Below are 18958 nucleotides of genomic sequence, written 5' to 3' on the forward strand. Positions count from 1 at the left end.
TTTCTTTTAAAGAGCTGGGGTCTCCCTCTGTCGTCCAGGCTGGAGTGCAGCAGCATGATAGAGCTCACTACAACCTTGAATTCCTGGGCTCAAGCAATCCTCCCACCTGAGCCTCCCGACATGCCCGGCTAATTTTATTTTATTGTATCTTTTTTTTTTTTTTTTTTTGAGACAGGGTCTCACTCTGTCGCCCAGGCTGGAGCACAGTGGCGTGGTCACAGTTCACTGCAGCCTCTACTTCCTGGCCTCAGGTGATCCTCCCACCTCAGCCTCCTGAGTACCTGGGATTACAGTAACATACCACCATGCCTGGCTAATTTTTTGTATTTTTAATAGAGATGGGGTTTTTGCCATGTGGGCCAGCTGGTCTCGAACTCCTGGGCTTAAGCAATCTGCCTGCCTCAGTCCACAGTGCTGGGATTACAGGCCTGAGCCACTGCACCCGTCTCTACTGAATGCTTTTAATCTGGATATCCAGTAGGATGTATTTCCCATGTGTGAAATTGTATTTAGAGTTGGCTCTAGAACCACTGCATTCCCTGACTTGGGATTTGTAAGGGGTTTTCATCTCAAAGCACAGATCTAACTAACCTGATGCTCCTGGCTTGACATTTGTGATTTTCCCTTCCTTTCCTGATCTCAATTTCTCCAGAGATTTCACAGTCCTTTGTTTATTCTCTCCTACAGCAATGTTTCTCTCCTCTCTAGATTTTAAGATCTTTAAAAGTGAATACAATGTCTTACTCATCCATTCATTCATTTAACAAATACAGTAGTAAGGGAGGAGACCACCCCTCATATTGTCTTATGCCCAATTTCTTCCTCTAGAGAAAGAAGAAGTAAAAACTAAAAGGCAGAAATGAAACCCACAGGCAGACAGCCTGGTGCCATGTCCTGGGCCTAGTAGTTAAAGATCGACCCCTGACCTAACTGGTTATGTTATCTGTAGATTGCAGGCATTGTATGGAAAAGCATTGTAAAAATCCCTGACCTATTCTGTTCTGTTCTGATTACCACTGCATGCAGCCCCCAGTCACGTACCCCCTGCTTGTTCAATCGATCACGACCCTCTCACGTGGACCCTCTTACAGTTGTGAGCCCTTAAGAGGGACAGGAATTGCTCACTTGGGGAGCTTGGCCCTTGAGACAGGAGTCTTGCCAATGCTCCCAGCTGAATAAACCCCTTCCTTCTTTAACTTGGTGTCTGAGGGGTTTTGTCTGCGGCCCGTCTTGCTACATTTCTTGGTTCCCTGACCAGGAAGCAAGGTGATTGGCAGATGGTCAAGGCAGCTCCTTAGGCAGCTTAAGCCTGCCCTGTGGAAGATCTCTGCGGGGGACTCCGACCAGCACTAGCGACACGGATCCTGAGAGCGCTCCCAGATAGGCATTTGCCCCGGTGGGAGCAGTGTGTGGCAGGCCCCTGTGGAGGATCAACGCAGTGGCTGAACACCGGGAAGGAATGGGCAGTTGGAGTATGGACATCTAAAACTTGGTAAAACTGGGCTTTGGAACTTGCCTACTCCATTTGAGTGGAAGCGTGGCCTTATCACCCATGGTGTGCCTTTATTAGCACTTTGGTTTTGGTTTTGGTTTTGACTTGGTTTGAATTGCTTGATACAACTGGTCTTGGGAACTTGCCTACTCCATTTGAGTGGAAGCATGGCCTGATCACCCATGCTTCATCCACAGGCAGACAGCCCGGCACAAAGTGCCTGTACTGGCACTTTGGTTTTTGTTTTTGACTTGACTTGGATTGCTTGATACTTTGGTTTTGGTTTTGACCTGGCTTGGATTTCTTGATACTCTGATTTTGGTTTTTATTCTGGTGTGGCGTAAACTGTAAAAGTGTGTGTGTGCCCTTCTTACCCATTCTTTGTTTTGTTGTGTGTGTGTGGTGTGAGCGTGGTATTTTGTCTCAAGGAAACATGGGTGAGGCACAAAGTAAGCCCACCCCAGTGGGAACTATGTTGAAAAATTTCAAAAAGAGATTTAAGGAAGACTATGGAGTTACTATGACACCAGGAAACCTTAGAACTTTATGTAAAATAGACTGGCCAGCATTAGAGGTGGGTTGGCCATCAGAAGGAAGCCTGGACAGGTCCCTTGTTTCAAAGGTATGGCACAAGGTAACCTGTAAAGCCAGGGCACCTAGACCAGTTCTCATACACAGACACTTGGATACAGCCTCTTTTAGATCCCTCCACAGTGGTTGAGAGAACTGCAGCATAAGTGGCTGGCAGAGGCAGAGAGAGAGAGACAGAGACAGAGAGGAGAGAGAGAGAGGCAGAGGAGAGAGAGAGAGAGAGAGAGACAAAGAAGAAAGAGAGAGAGGTGGAGAGAAGAGAGAGAAAGGCAGGGAGAGAGAGAGGGGGGCAGAGAGGGGTGCAGAGGCAGAGAGGGGCCAAATGAGGCCACTGACAACCTGTAGCCTTCTATCAAAAATCCTTATTTCAGTAATCCACGGATGGCCCAAACATATTCAACCTGTAGCAGCAACTGCTTTGCTAACAGAAGAAAGTAGAAAAATAACTTTCAGAGGAAACCTCATTGTAAGCACACCTCACTAGTTCAGTTCAGAACTATCCGAAGGCAAAAAAGCAAAAAAGTAGCTTACTAACTCAAAAATCTTAAAGTAATCTTATGTTAGAAAGTAATCTTAATGTTAGAAAAAAAAAGGAGGGGAGAATTTATATAAAGAGGAATGTTATATGGTAAATTATTGTCCTAAAATACGGGAGAATTTATATGAAAAGGAATGTTATATGGTAAATTATTGTCCTAAAGTAAATTAACTGGTTGTAAAAAAAAAAAAAAAAAAAAAAAAGGATGTTTGCGACAAGTCAAAAAGGTTAAGGCATGTCAAAGAATTATCTGTGAAAGTCATTAAAAAAAGGCTATAAAAGGAAATTCATGCAAGAAATGTTGTATAATTTAAAAGTAATTAGGCCTCCTAAATGTAAAACTATTAAAGAAACAGTTTATGTACAAGGTGTATAAGGAAAGTAAAATGTACTTTTGGTAGAAAAATTACAAGCAGGCATAAGAATGTAAAGTAGTACCTATATTAAAAGGTCAAAAATATGTACATTTTGTTTTAAAGGTTAAATCAAGTTTTAAAATGTTAATTAGAAAGAAAATTCTGTGTGTAAACATTGGCTAAAATTAGAGGTATCATCCAGTTTTTCTGTAAACTGGATATTAAAATAAAAGCATAACAGGTTTTTCTTAAAGCACCAGCCTGCTCTTTAGCAAAAATTATAAAAGGTTAAAAAGAGTCTATAAAATCTTACCTTATGGTCAAACATTAAAAATTGGATAAATATGTCTGTCTATAAGGTTTTATTAAAATTGGGTTTAACATTAATATCACACTAATATAAAGGTAAAATTTAGCTTATCTAGTATAAAAATCATACAGGAAGCATTGTTAAATGTAAAATGGCTTTTGGCTTTCTTTGGTTTAAAAATTAATAAAAATAGGTGCTAAAGGAAATTTCTTAGTAAAAAGGCACTAAGGACTGTAAAGTCCACTGCCAAGGTCCCCACATTTAAAACAAAAGGTCAATTTCTTAAAAATTATACACTTGGTCTATCTTCCACTTTCCTTTCCCTCAAAAACTATAAGTCTTTTAGCACATGTACCACCCCTAGAACTTCTGATAAACCAGCACCAGCCTGAAGATCACATACTCATCAAAGGGTAGAAAGAAGAAAAACTCGAGCCAGCCTTGGGAGGACCCTACCTTGTGCTGCCAACCACCAAGACTGCTGTTCCTACAGCAAAAAAGGATGCACTCATCACACCCACTCAGAAAGCGCCACCCACTCCAGAGTCGTGGGCCACAGTACCAGGGGAAAACCCTACCAAACTAAAGCTAAGAAAAATTTAACTCTTTTCATCTATTCTATTACTCTCTTTTCTCTCCTCGTTCTATTGTTGACCATCTAGTTATTAACATAACCAAGTCAATTTTGCCCAAACTATTGCATTTAATGCTTGCCTTCTTATACCCTGTGGAGATTGCCAAGTCAAAGACAGCTTTCTACTTCAGAAAAGTACTTCTGTCCCTCCTGACTCTCCTCAGACTGGACATTAGTAAACTAGGACCATTTAATCCGGGGAGATTTCGATAAAGACCCCAGTGCCAACCAGGAGTGTTGCCCCCCACTGTAGAGCTTTCATGCCATAGTTGGTCCAATGTTCTGTGGACCACTGAAGAGCAAGGATGGACTGCCCCGAACAGTTTTGGTACTTTCCTAAAACCATACATTCATTTTACTAGAGGATCATCAAAGTTAAAGACTTAAACAAAGTTAAAGACTTCAAACAAACTTTAAGTTAAAGACTTAAAACAAACAATTAAGACAGGACACCAAGATGCAAATGCCTGGTTAAAATGGATCAAATATTCCATCTGCACGTTAAACAAGAGCAATTGTTATGCTTGTGTATATGGCAGGCCAGAGGCCCAGATTGTCCCCTTCCACTAAGGTGATCCTCCAGTCGACCAGGCGTAGGCTGCATGGTAGCTCTTTTCCAGGATTCTACAGCCTGGAGTAATAAGTCATGCCAAGCTCTCTCCACTATTTCCCAAAGTCTGGCACCCTGTAGTTCAGCCCCCAAGGGCCATCCAGCTTCCGTCTCCCAACACTAAGTTCACTTTGTCCCTCTCACGACAGGGAGGAAACAGCATTCCTTGGAGACCTGAAGGAATGTGATGAGCTTAAGAATTTTCAAGAGCTTATCAATCAGTCAGCCCTTGTTCATCCCCAAGCGGACATGTGGTGGTATTGTGGTGGACTTTTACTGGGCACTCTGCTGAATAACTGGCGTGGCACTTATGTTTTAGTTCATTTGGCTATCCCTTTCACCCTGGCATTTCATCAACCAAAGGGAATAAAAATAAGACATTGTAAAGCTAGAGAAGCCCCTTATGGGTCTTTTGACTCTCACATCTATTTAGATGCAATTGGAGCCCCGCAAGGAATACCAGATCAATTTAAAGCTTGAAATCAAATAGCTACAGGATTTAAGTCAATATTTTAGTGGGTGACAGTTAATAAAAATGCAGATTGGATAAACTACATCTATTACAACCAACAGCAACAAGTTTTTCATGAGTTTAAAGAAAAACTCAGGTCGGCCCCAGCCCTGGGGCTACCGGACCTGACAAAACTTTACATTCTCCTGTGTCAGAAAGAGAAAAAATGGCAGTTGGAGTTTTAACCCAGACTGTGGGGCCCTGGCCAAGGCCAGTGGCCTATCTCTCAAAACAACTAGACAGGGTTTCCAAAGCCTGGCCCCCATGTCTAAGGGCCCTGGCAGCAATGGCCCTGTTAGCACAAGAAGCAGATAAGTTAACTCTTGGGCAAAACCTAAACATAAAGTCCCCCCAGGCGGTGGTGACTTTAATAAATACCAAAGGACATTAGCTCATTAGCTAATGAGCTAACGAATGCTAGACTACCTAGATACCAAAGCTTGCTCTGTGAAAATCCCCGCATAACCATTAAAGTTTGCAACACCCTAAACCCCGCCACCTTGCTCCCGGTATTAGAGAGCCCAGTTGAACATAACTGTGTAGAGGTATTGGACTCAGTTTATTCTAGCAGGCCCAACCTCTGAGACCATCCTTAAACTTCAGTAGACTGAGAGCTGTACGTGGATAGGAGCAGCTTTGCCAACCTCTGCAAAGTGACTCTGAAGAAGACGATAAGCCCTGCTCCAGTCACACCTGCAAGCTGACTGGTCCGTGCACGGCCAAAGCATGAGGAAACTCATTGCGGGACTCATTTTCCTTAAAATTTGGACTTGTACAGTAAGGACTTCAACTGACCTTCCTCAGACTGATGACTGTTCCCAGTATATATACATCAAGTCACTGAGGTAGGATACAAGATTGCTACAGTCCTATTATTTTATGGTTATTATAAGTGTACCAGGACTCTAAAAGAAACTTGTTTGTATAATGCTATTCTATCTAAAGTATGTAGCCCAGGAAATAACCAACCTGTGTGTTATGACCCATTTTAAGCCTCCCATGATCACAGTTTTTAAAATAAAATTAAGGACTGGTCCTTTTCTAGGCAACACAAGTACAGTAATGGCTAGGAAAGAGGAAAGAGGGGTCCCCAAGCATATAACCCTAAAATTTAATGCTTGTGCCACTATCAATAGCAATTGGCATGGAATTGGATATGGTTCTTTAATTGGAAAAAAAAAAAGTTACACAGCAGGAAATAAGTATATCTGCCATGAATTAGGCTCATGTGCAAATGTGTGTAATTACTGGTCTTGTGTCATGTTCTACACTACTTAGAAAAAAGACGAAAAAATCCTGTTTAGCTCCAGAAAGAAGGCAGCCCCTTCTGTACAAGTGGAAGCTGCAACCCCTTGAAATTAGTAATTACAAATCCCTTAAACCCAAGGTGGGAAAAAGGAGAACACATATCTCTGGACATCGATGGAAAAGGACTAGATCCTAGAGTAAATATCTTAGTAATAGCGGAGGTTCGTAAACTCTCTCCGGAACCAGTATTTCAGCCTTTCTATGATGAACTAAATGTGCCAGTACCAGAGACTCCAGGAAAAATCAGAAATTTGTTTTTGCAATTAGCCGAGCATGTAGCCCAGTCTCTAAATGTCACTTCATGTTACGTTTGTGGAGGAATTGTAATGGGAGATCAATGGCCATAGGAAGCCTGAGAATTAGTGCCTACAGACCCAGTTCCTGATGAATTCCCAGCCCAAAAGAATCACCCTGATAATTTCTGGGTTCTAAAAGTCTCAATTATTGGACAATATTGCATAGCTAGAGAAGGGAAAGAATTCACTCATCCTGCAGGACGACTTAGTTGCCTGGGACAAAAACTGTACAATGGTACCACAAAAACAGTTACATGGTGGAGTTCAAACCACACAGAGAAAAATTCATTCAGTAAATTTCCAAAGTTGCAGACCATTTGGGCCCACCCAGAATCCCACTGGGACTGGACAGCCCCCACTGGGCTATGCTGGATATATGGACATAGAACCTATGCTAAGCTGCCTGACCAGTGGACAGGTAGTTGTGTTACTGTCACTATTAAACCGTCTTTCTTCTTACGCCCATAAAAACAGGCAAACTCCTGGACTTCCCTGTCTATGCTTCCTGCGAAAAGCAAAACATAGCCATAGGTAATTGAAAAGATGATAAATGGCCTCCTGAAGAAATTAAACAATACTATGGGCCTGCCACTTAGGCACAAGATGGCTCATGGGGATACCGGACCCCTATTTACATGCTCAACTGAATCATATGGTTGCAAGCTGTCTTGGAGATCATCACTAATAAAACCAGTAAAGCCTTGACTGTTTTGGCCCGGCAAGAAACTCAGATGAGAAATGCTATCTCTCAGAATAGATTAACTCTCGACTACTTGCTAGCAGCTGAAGGAGACGTCTGTGGAAAATTTAACCTTACCAATTGCTGCCTGCACATAGATGATCAGGGGCAAGTAGTCGAAAATATAGTTAAAGACATGACGAAACCGAAACATGTGCCTGTACAAGTGTGGCATGGATTTGACCCTGAGGCCATGTTTGAAAATGGTTCCCAGTGGTAGGAGGATTTAAAACTCTTATGATAGAAATTATAGTAGTAACAGGAACCTGCTTACTGATCCCGTGTTTACTACCTGTACTCATTCAAATGGTAAAAGGTTTCATCACTACTCTAGTTCACCGGAATGCTTCAGTACAAGTGTACTACGTAAATCACTATCGATCTGTCATGCAGGAAGCCATAGGTAGTGAGGATGAAGGTGAGAACTCCCACTAATAAAATGAGTGAGAGTCTCAAAGGGGGAGAATAAGGGAGGAGACCACCCCTCATATTGTCTTATGCCCAATTTCTGCCTCCAAAGAAAAAAGAAGTGAAAACTAAAAGGCAGAAATGAAATCCACAGGCAGACAGCCTGGTGCTGCGCCCTGGGCCTAGTAGTTAAAGATCAACCCCTGACCTAACCGGTTATGTTATCTATAGATTCCAGACATTGTATGGAAGAGCACTGTAAAAATCCCTGTCCTGTTCTGTTCCATTCTGTTACCGGTGCATGCAGCCCCCAGTCACATACTCCCTGCTTGCTCAATCAATCATGACGCTCTCACATGGACCCCCTGAGAGTTGTGAGCCCTTAAAAGGAACAGGAATTGCTCACTCGGGGAACTCAGCTCTCAAGACAGGAGTCTTGCCAATGCTCCCAGCTGAATAAACCCCTTCCTTCTTTAACTTGGTGTCTGAGGGGTTTTGTCTGCGGCTCTTCCTGCTACAGTAGTACTCCTTACCTGCAGGGGCTACTTTCCAAGACCCCCAAGTGGATGCCTGACATGGTAGGTAGTACCAAACCCTACGTGTACTATGTTTTTTCCTATATATACATACCTATGATAAAGCTTAATTTATAAATCACGCATAGTAGGAGATTAATAAGTAATAATAAAATAGAACAATTATACCATAATAAAAAGTATGGAAATGTGGTCTTTCTCTCTCTGTCTCAAAATATCTTATTGTACTATACTTACCCTTATTCTTGAAATGATATATGATGATAAAATGTCTATGTGATAAGACAAAGAGACAGATGCAGCTCTCCAGTGATTTTTATATTTTTCAGTCCAAATCTATTCTTACATTCGTCTAACTATCCATTACTTGCAGTAAGTGGCTTGGTATCACTTGTTTTAGGGAGTCCCTCACTGAAGTCTTCGTGTAAGCTCAATACTTTCTGGCTCAACATGTTGCCATCAATTGAGACACGTTTTCTGTTCATGTCTTCCACCCACATCTTTTTTGTGGTGGTTGTTTTTTGTTTTTGTTTTTCTCAGACGAAGTTTCATCCTGTTGCCCAGGCTGGAGTGCAATTGGCGCCATCTCAGCTCTCTGCAACCTCCACCTCCCAAGTTCAAGCGATTCTCCTGCCTCAGCCTCTGGAGTAGCTGAGATTACAGGTGCAGGCCACTGTGCCCAGCTAATTTTTTGCATTTTTAGTAGAGATGGGGTTTCACCATGTTGGCCAGCTGGTCTCAAACCCTTGGCCTCAAGTGATCCGTCCACCTTGACCTCCCAAAGTGCCGGGATTACAGGCATGAGCCACTGTGCTCTGCCGCCTTTTCCATCTTAACTAAGCACTTATCAGGCACTGTGGCCACAACTTTTGTAGTTTGAGTTGCAACAGCAAAACTAGCACAAATTCCTTTTTCCTTTTTCAGAACTTCACGGACAAAAGATCAGTTCTTACCACAGATCTTAGCAGTCACATATGGTTTCTTTTCTTTCCTTAAGTCAAGAACTTTGACCATTTCACTTAAAGGAAGCACTTTATGGCTTCTCTTTGGCATATCTGAATTGCCAGTATCACTGCTCTTGAACTTTGGGCCATTGTTAAGTAAAATAATGGGTACTTGAACACAAGCACTGTGATACTGCTGCAGTCAATCTGACAACTGATAAGATGGCTACTACGTGACTAACAGGTAGGTGGCATAGACAGCAGGGATATGCTGGACAAGGGGATAGATAATTCATGTCCCAAGCAGGATGAAGCGAGCAGCAGGAGATTTCATTACACTACTAAGAGTGGCACACAATTTAAAACTCATGAATTGTGTATTTCTGAAAGTTTCCATTTAACATTTTAAGACTGTGATTGACCTCAGTCAGGTAAATGAAACCAGTGAAAGCAAAACTGTGGATGAGACTGCTATATTTATTGACAACACCCCTGCTATAGGCCAAGAACTGCTCTAGACTCCAGAGATACAGAAATAAACAAGGCGAACAAGTTGCCGCTCTAGTAGGGTGAGTGGGAGGAACAGGCAATAAAGTATAACAAAGTACAGGAAAAAGATAACTTCAAGCAGTGATAAGCTCTATGAGCAGTTGTGTCAAAGTTATTTATTCATTCAACCAATATTTTCTGAGCAGCCAGAATATATGAGCTACTGTTCCAAACCTTGGAGATACACAGTGAACAGGAAGGGGAAAGTCCCCACAAGCCTGTGGTTTACATTACAGTGAGAAAGACAGACGACAAAATAAATATACTAATGACAGGCAGACATAAGTACTTGGAAGGGGATGGGGAAAGACTTGGAGAGGGAGTGATCAGAGAAAGCCAAGCTGAGGAATGACACTTAAGTAGAAATTTGAACAATAGCTGTATGAAGGTCTGCGGGCAGAATGTTTCAGAAAGTAGGAACAATAATTGCAAAGGCCCAGTTGTACGTAGAGGCTTAATGTGTTAAAAGAATAGAAAAAAGACTACTGCACTCTTGTGGCTAAAGCACAGGGGAAAAGGGCAAGAGAGTGCTGAGAGGAAGAGAAGGAGGCAAGGTAAGGTTATATGGGCCTTGTAGACCCTTGGCAAGGATTTTTGGGTTTTTTGTTTTTTTTTTTTTTTTTTGAGACGGAGTCTCGCTTTGTCGCCCAGGCTGGAGTGCAGTGGCCAGATCTCAGCTCACTGCAAGCTCCGACTCCCAGGTTCACGCCATTCTCCTCCCTCAGCCTCCCGAGTAGCTGGGACTACAGGCGCCCGCCACCACGCCCGGCTAATATTTTGTATTTTTTAGTAAAGACGGGGTTTCACCATGTTAGCCAGGATGGTCTTGATCTCCTGACCTAGTGATCCGCCCATCTCGGCCTCCCAAAGTGCTGGGATTACAGGCTTGAGCCACCGCGCCCGGCCAAGGATTTTTATCCTAATATGATGAGAAACCACTGGAGAGTTCTAAGCAAGAAAGTAGCTTATCTGATCTACATTTTTAAAATCTCATTCTGGCTATTTAGTGCACTGAATGTGTGAAAGGGAAACAAGTTTGTCAGAAGGGAGATCACACAGAGAGTAAAACAGGAGAATTAGTATGAAGGCAAAACCAACTGGGCCGGGTGTAGTGACTCACACCTGTAATCCTAGCACTTTGGGAGGCCGTGGAGGGCGGATCACCTGAGGTAGGGAGTTCGAGACCAGCCTGACCAACATGGAGAAACCCCATCTCTACTAAAAATACAAAATTAGCTGGGCGTGGTGGCACATGCCTGTAATCCTAGCTACTCAGGAGGCTGAGGCAGGAGAAACACTTGAACCCGGGAGGCGGAGGCTGCAGTGAGCCGAGACTGCTCCATTGCACTCCATCCTGGGCAACAAAAGTGAAACTCCATCTTAAACAAACAAACAAACAAACAAAAACACAAAAACCCAACTGGATTTGCCTGATGCAGTATAGGTTCATAGATTCATAAAGGGTTCATAGGTTAAAGCTAGAGATACAATTAACAGATTATCTAATTAATTAAACCAGCTATTACCAAACTCCCAATGTACCTTGTATATATCTCTATCAGAATATTCATTACATACTCAGTTATCTTGAGGTGGGAAAAAAAATACTTATCACAGTCTTCCTTATGTGCTTAGCCAGTCACACCTTCGATCAAGCTTCTCTAGCCAGTGGCCCATAGGCCACATGTGGTCCAGAAAGGCATTGAATGCAATCTAACACAAATTTATAAACTTTCTTAAGACATTATGAAATTGGTTTTGCAGCTTTTTTTTATTTCATCTCATCAGCTATCATTAGTCTTAGTGTGTTTTATATGTGGCCCAGGACAATTCTTCTTCCAATGTGGCCCAGTGAAGCCAAATGATTAGACATCCCTGCTTTAGATTATAATAAAAGTGACAGATTTTATTTATTTTTATATCCCAATACTTCCTATTCTATAAATATCTGGTGGTTAATAAATGGTTCCTGAATGAATGACCTACACTATCACGACAGATTTTATTTATATTAGTCCAGATTTTACTAAAATCGTAAACCTCATCTCACACGCATTCCCCCTGAGATGGAATAGGAAATACAGGCTATTTCACACTCTTCTTCTTTTTTCTTTTTTTGAGACAGAGTCCCACTCTGTTGCCCAGGATGGAGTGCAGTAATGCCATCTCAGCTTGCTGCAACCTCCGCCTCCCAAGTTCAAGTGGCTGGGACTACAGGCACATGCCACCATGCAACAATAGTAGCATTTTTTGTAGAAATCTTAATCATATTCCAAAATTTCTATGAAAAGACAAAGCTAATTTTTGTGTTTTCAGTAGAGATGGGGTTTTGCCATGTTGACCAGGCTGGTCTCAAACTCCTGGCCTCAAGTGATCTGCCCACCTTGGCCTGCCAAAGTGCTGGGATTACAGGTGTGAGCCATTGAGCTGGATGATATTTCACATTCTTTATCTGCTATTTTATCCTGGGAAAATTTTAAAAGCTGGCACCATAATCAGTGGTAATGATTGAATTACCATAAAATTAAGATAGCCTCTGTCTCTTATCCTACTTAAAAACATGGTTGCAATGTCTAAACTAAAAGGAATACAGAACTTAGGAGAAAGAAATGATGAGGATAAAAAACAATAAGTGGTGTTTGTGTGTTAATATAATTCTTGTTTTAACATACATGTTCTATTAGCCAGGCATGGTGAAACATGTCTACAATCCAAGTGACTCAAGAGGCTGAGATCAGAGGATCACTTGAGACCAGGAGGTCAAAGTCTGCAGTCAACCATGATCATACCACTGCACTTCATCCCGGGGAAGAGAGTGAGACCTTGCCTCAAAAAAATATAATATAATAAAATACATAAGTAAAATAAAATATGTGTTATATTTTAAAAGTATAAACTGAACTGTTTGGGTTTCTGGTTTAGCACGTACAGACCTAAACGTAGCAACTGTTCTTACAACAAGTAAAAACCCAAACAAACTGAAAAATCAAAAACTCTTCTTAGATCCATCAAAGAAGTGAAGTCATAGGGCAAACCCTTAATCTTCCTGTTTTCATTGTTGCACCTTGTTTTTCTTCTCTGTTATGTCTAGTCAGCACAATAAGGCAAGAAAAAAATATTTATGGACTGGAAATGAAGTAATCAATTTTGTCTACATAGACTGTATTATTAGCAAAGAGAGGACACAAGGTTAACACACAAAAATTAATTGCATTTCCATATACTAGCAATTGCCAGTTAAAAATCAAAACAGTGGGCTAGGCACGGTAGCTCATGCCTGTAATCTCAGCACTTTGGGAAGCCAAGGCAGGCAGATCACCTGAGGTCAGGAGTTTGAGACCAGCGTGGCCAACATGGTGAAAACTATCTCTACTAAAAATACAAAAATTAGCCAGGCACGGTGGGGGGCACCTGTCATCCCAACTACTAGGGAGGTTGAGGCAGGAGAATCACTTGAACCCAGGAGGTAAAGGTTGCACTGAGACCAGATCGCACCACCACACTCCAGCCTGGGTGACAGAATGAGACCCTGTCTCAAAAAAAAAAAAAAAAAATCCGAACAGTTCCACTTAAAATATCATAAAAATCTTGAAATACTTAGGAATAAATCTAGTAAGATATCTCCAGGATCTGTATGTGATAAATACAAGATACTGATGAAATAAAAGAAAACCTAAATAGGTCAGATGCAGTGGCTCATGCTTGTAATCCCAGCACTTTGGGAGGCCAAAGTGGGTAGATCACCTGAGCCCAGAGGTTCGAGACCAGCCTGGGAAACATGGTGAAACCCCATCTCTACAAAAAATGCAAAAATTAGCCAGCCGTGTGGTATGTCTGTAGTCTCATCTACTTGGGAGGCTGAGTTGGGTGGATCACTTGAGCCTGGCAGGTTGAGCTACAGTGAGCAATGACCACACTACTGCACTCCAGCCTGGGTGACAGAGCAAGACCCAGAAGAAAAAAAAAAGAAAGAAAGAAGAAGGAAGGAAGGAAGGAAGGACGGACGGACGGACGGACGGAAGGAAGGAAGGAAGGAAGGAAGGAAGGAAGGAAAGAGAAAGAGAGAAAACCTAAATAAATAAAAAAATCATGTTCATGGATTAGAAGACTCAATATTGTTAAAATGTCGATTCTTCCAAACAGATCTGTAGGTTCAATGCAATCCAATTAAAACAATATTAGCATGTTTGTAGAAATCTTAACTATATTCTAAAATTTATATGGAAAGACAAAGGAATTTCAATAGCCAAGACAATTTTGAAAAAGAGCAAAGTTGAAGGGCTCACACTACCTGATTTCAAGATGTACTAAAAGCTACCACGATCAAAACACTGTGATATTCATGAAAGGAGAGACAGATGCATAGATAAATAGAACAGAATTAAGAATGTAGAAATAAACCCACAAATATATGGTCAATTAATTTTTTTGATAAATATGCAAAGACAATTTAATGGAGAAATGATATTCTTTTCCAGTACAAACTGTTCTAGAACCACTAAACAGCCACATACAACAACAACAAAAACTTTGGCTGATACCTCTCACATTATTCGCAAATTTAAAAATAGAATCATAGTATAAAGGAAAAAAATGTTAGTTTGGCACAATCTTGGCAACCCTATGTGAAAGCAGGAAAGCAATATCTTCAATCTTCTTACATAGAAATTCAATCAATATTGATTGAATATCTGTGTCAATAAACCTAATGAACACAGAATTTACCTTCCTTCCATCTAGTGCCAAACACAAATAAATGCCACACAAAATGCAACATTAAAAAATAAACACTAGGCCAGCATGGTGGTTCACACATGTTATCCCAGTACTTTGGGAGGCCAAGGCAGAAGGATCTTGAACTCACTTGAAGCCAAGAGTTCAAAACCAGCCTAGGTAAAACCCGCTCTCTATGAAAATAAAATTTAAAAAAAACTTAGCTGAGGGTGGGGGTACATGCCTGTATTCCCAGTAACTTGGGAGGCTGAGTCAGGAGGATCACTTGAGCCCAGGAGTTTGAGGTTACAGTGAGCTGTGATCCCACCAGTCTACACCAGCCTGAGTGATATGAGCAAGATTCCAACTCAAAAACAAAAATAAAAATAATTTTTTTTTTTTTTTTTGAGACGGAGTCTCGCTCTGTCGCCCAGGCTGGAGTGCAGTGGCCGGATCTCAGCTCACTGCAAGCTCCACCTCCCGGGTTCACGCCATTCTCCTGCCTCAGCCTCCCGAGTAGCTGGGACTACAGGCGCCTGCCACCTCGCCCGGCTAGTTTTTTGTATTTTTTAGTAGAGACGGGGTTTCACCGTGTTAGCCAGGATGGTCTCGATCTCCTGACCTCGTGATCCACCCGTCTCGGCCTCCCAAAGTGCTGGGATTACAGGCTTGAGCCACCGCGCCCGGCCAAATAAAAATAATTTTTAAAATAAACACTAAACTTATTCATTAAAAGGTGGGATTACCCTAGTTTCATAAACCCAAATTAGAGGGATCAGTGAAGCAAAGCTGAAAAGCCCTTGAGGGAATTGTAACTACTTATGGGTTAACAATTGCCAGCTGGGACTTTATTGTCCAACTAGGGAACAGAGTCAAAGACTGAAACCTCATAAGCAAGGAAAATAGGGCATTGATTACAGGAATCCTACGAATCAGTCCCATGTATAAGCAGGGTTTATGATTAATACATATAAAAAGCAAATGAACATTTCAAAAAAGCTTCACTTTGGGTAAAAAGACAAAATTCCCCAAAAGAGGCCAGGCACGGTGGCTCACACCTGTAATCCCAGCACTTTGGGAGGCTGAAGTGGGTAGATCACCTGAGGTCAAGAGTTTGAGATGGGCCTGGCCACAGGCTGAAACCCCATCTCTACTAAAAATACCAAAAAAGAAAAATTAGACAGGTGTGGTAGTGGGTGCCTGTAATCCCATCTACTCGAGAGGCTGAGGCAGGAGAATCGCTTGACCCTGGGAGGCGGGGGTTGCAGTGAGCTGAGATAATGCCACTGCACTCCAGCCTGGGTGACAAGATCAAGACTCCATCTCAAAAAAAAAAAAAGAAAAAAGAAAAAAAGAGGCTGGGCACGCTGGCTCACACCTGTAATCCCAGAACTTTCGGAGGCTGAGGTGGGTGGATCACCTGAGGTTGAGAGTTCGAGACCAGCCTGAGCAACATGGAGAAACCCCGTCTCTACTAAAAATACAAAATTAGCTGGGCGTGGTGGTGCATACCTGTAATCCCAGCTAATCAGGAGGCTGAGGCAGGAGAATCACTTGAACCGGGGAGGCAGAGGTTGTGGTGAGCCGAGCTCACACCATTGCACTCTAGGCTGGGCAACAAGAGTAAAACTCCGTCACAAAAAAAAAGAAATTTCCCAAAAGAAATCAGAGTTCCAGATCAGGACCATGGTTACATATATGATTTGAATTCACATTTACACTACGCACATGGGATTGGTGTCTAAAGTATAAAATTAACAACAACAACAAAAATATTCTTGAACAAGAGAAACATCACTGAATGCAAATTACCAATTGTGCATGCAGAAAAACAATTCAGATATATAAGCTAATGTAATATGAATAAATATGCACTTAAAAATACTAGAGAGTTGGGCGCAGTGGTGTGTATCTGTAGTCCCAGCTACTTAGGAAGCTGAGACAGGAGAATCACTTAAGCCCAGGAGTTCGAGGCTATAGTACACTATAATCGTGTTTGTGAATAGCCACTATACTCTAACCTGGGCAACATAGTGAGACCCCATCTCTAAAAAAAAAGAAAATGTAGGAAAAAAACCTGGAAATTACCCAACAATTATGAACAGGCAAATAGATAAACAAATTGTGGCATAACCATAAAATAGAATAATACCCAGTAATAAAAACAATGAACTACTGATATACACAAAATATGGATATCTCAAAGATAATATATTGAGCAACAGAAGTCAAAAACAGATGAAGGGCCTGGGATCACGCCTGTAATTCCAGCACTTTGGGAGTCCAAGGCGGGAGGATCACTTGAGGCCAGCAGTTCGAGAGCAGCCTGGCCAACATGGTGACATCCCGTCTCTACTAAAAATACAATAATTAGCCAGACACAGTGACAGGCACCTGTAAACCCAGCTACTTGGGACGCTAATGCAAGAGAATCTCTTGAACCTGGGAGGCGGAGGTTGCAGAGACCCAAGATTGCATCACTGCATTCTGGCCTGGGCAACAGAGGGAGTCTCCATCCCCCTAACCACCCTCAAAAAAGAAACAGACCGGCCGGGCGCGGTGGCTCAAGCCTGTAATCCCAGCACTTTGGGAGGCCAAGACGGGCGGATCACGAGGTCAGGAGATCAAGACCATCCTGGCTAACACGGTGAAACCCCGTCTCTATTAAGAAATACAAAAAACTAGCCGGGCGAGGTGGCGGGCGCCTGTAGTCCCAGCTAGTCAGGAGGCTGAGGCCGGAGAATGGCATGAACCCGGGAGGCGGAGCTTGCAGTGAGCTGAGATCCAGCCACTGCACTCCAGCCTGGGTGACAGAGCGAGACTCTGTCTCAAAAAAAGAAAAAAAAAAAAAAAAAGAAACAGACCAAGGCAGTGGCTCAAGCCCATAATCCCAGCACTTTGGGAGGCTGAGGTGGCAGATCACATGAGCCAGGAGTTCGAAACCAGCCTGGGCAAGGCAAAATCCCATCTCTATAAAAAACACAGAGAAAAAAAAAAAGAAAAATTAGTCAGGCATGGTAGTGCACACCTGTAGTCCCAGTTACTTGGAAGGCTGAGGTGGGAGAATGCTGAGCCTGTCAGATCGAGGCTGCAGTGAGCTATGATCACGCCACTGCACTCCAGCCTGGGCAAAAGAGCAAGACCCCATCTCAAAAGCAAAACACAACCTTAAAATGTTCAGTTTTCAACAACAGAAAAATAGGTATGCAAAGAAACAAGAAAGTTTCTACACAACCAAGGATCTCAACAAATCCCAAGAAGGATAAGCTCAAAGAGATTCCTACTGAGACAAATCATGATCAAACTTTTTTTTGAGACAAGGTCTCATTCTGTCACCAAGCCTGGAGTGTGGTTGCATGAACATAGCTCATTGTAACCTCAAAATCCTAGGCTCAAGCAATCTTCCTGCCTTGGCCTCCCAAAGGGCTGAGAGTACAAGCATAAGCCATCACGCCAGGCCATTATCAAACTATTCAAAGCTGAAGAAGGAATTCAGAAGGTAGCAAGAAAGAAGCAATTAATTATATACCAGTGATGCTCAATAAGATTAACAGCTGATTTTTCATCAGAAACCATGGAGGCCAGGTGGTACTGGAATAACATAAAGTGTAGAAAGAAGGGAAAAACTCTCTAAACCAAGAATTTTATGTCCAGCAAAATGATTCTTAAAAAGTGAAAGGAGGGCCAGTCATGGTGGGTCATGCCTGTAATCCCAGAACTTTGGGACGCCAAGGCAGGCAGATCACTTGAGGTCAGGAGTTTGAGACCAGACTGGCCAACATGGTGAAACCCCATCTCTACTAAAAATACAAAAAATTAGTCGGGCGGCCGGGCGCGGTGGCTCAAGCCTGTAATCCCAGCACTTTGGGAGGCCGAGACGGGCGGATCACGAGGTCAGGAGATCGAGACCATCCTGGCTAACACGGTGAAACCCCGTCTCTACTAAAAATACAAAAACTTAGCCGGGCGTGGCGGCGGGCGCCTGTAGTCCCAGCTACTCGGGAGGCTGAGGCAGGAGAATGGCGTGAACCCGGGAGGCGGAGCTTGCAGTGAGCTGAGATCACGCCACTGCACTCCAGCCTGGGTGACAGAGCGAGACTCCGTCTCAAAAAAAAAAAAAAAAAAAAAAAAAAAAAAAAAAAATTAGTCGGGCATGGTGGTGGGCACTTGTAATCCCAGCTACTCAGGAGGCTGAGGCAGGAGAATCGCTTGAACCTGGGAGGCGAAGGTTGCAGTGAGCCAAGATCACGCCATTGCACTCCAGTCTGGGCAACAAGAGTGAAACCCCATCTCAAAAAAAAAAAAAAAAAAAAAAAAAATTAAAAGAAAAAGTGAAAGGAAAACATAAGACCTAAAACTATAAAACTTCTAGATGAAAAACATAGGGAAAAATCTTTATGTCATTGGATTTGGCAATAATTTT

Source organism: Theropithecus gelada, chromosome 1 (assembly GCF_003255815.1).
Source record: "Theropithecus gelada isolate Dixy chromosome 1, Tgel_1.0, whole genome shotgun sequence".
In the NCBI taxonomy this organism is placed as follows: Eukaryota; Metazoa; Chordata; class Mammalia; order Primates; family Cercopithecidae; genus Theropithecus; species Theropithecus gelada.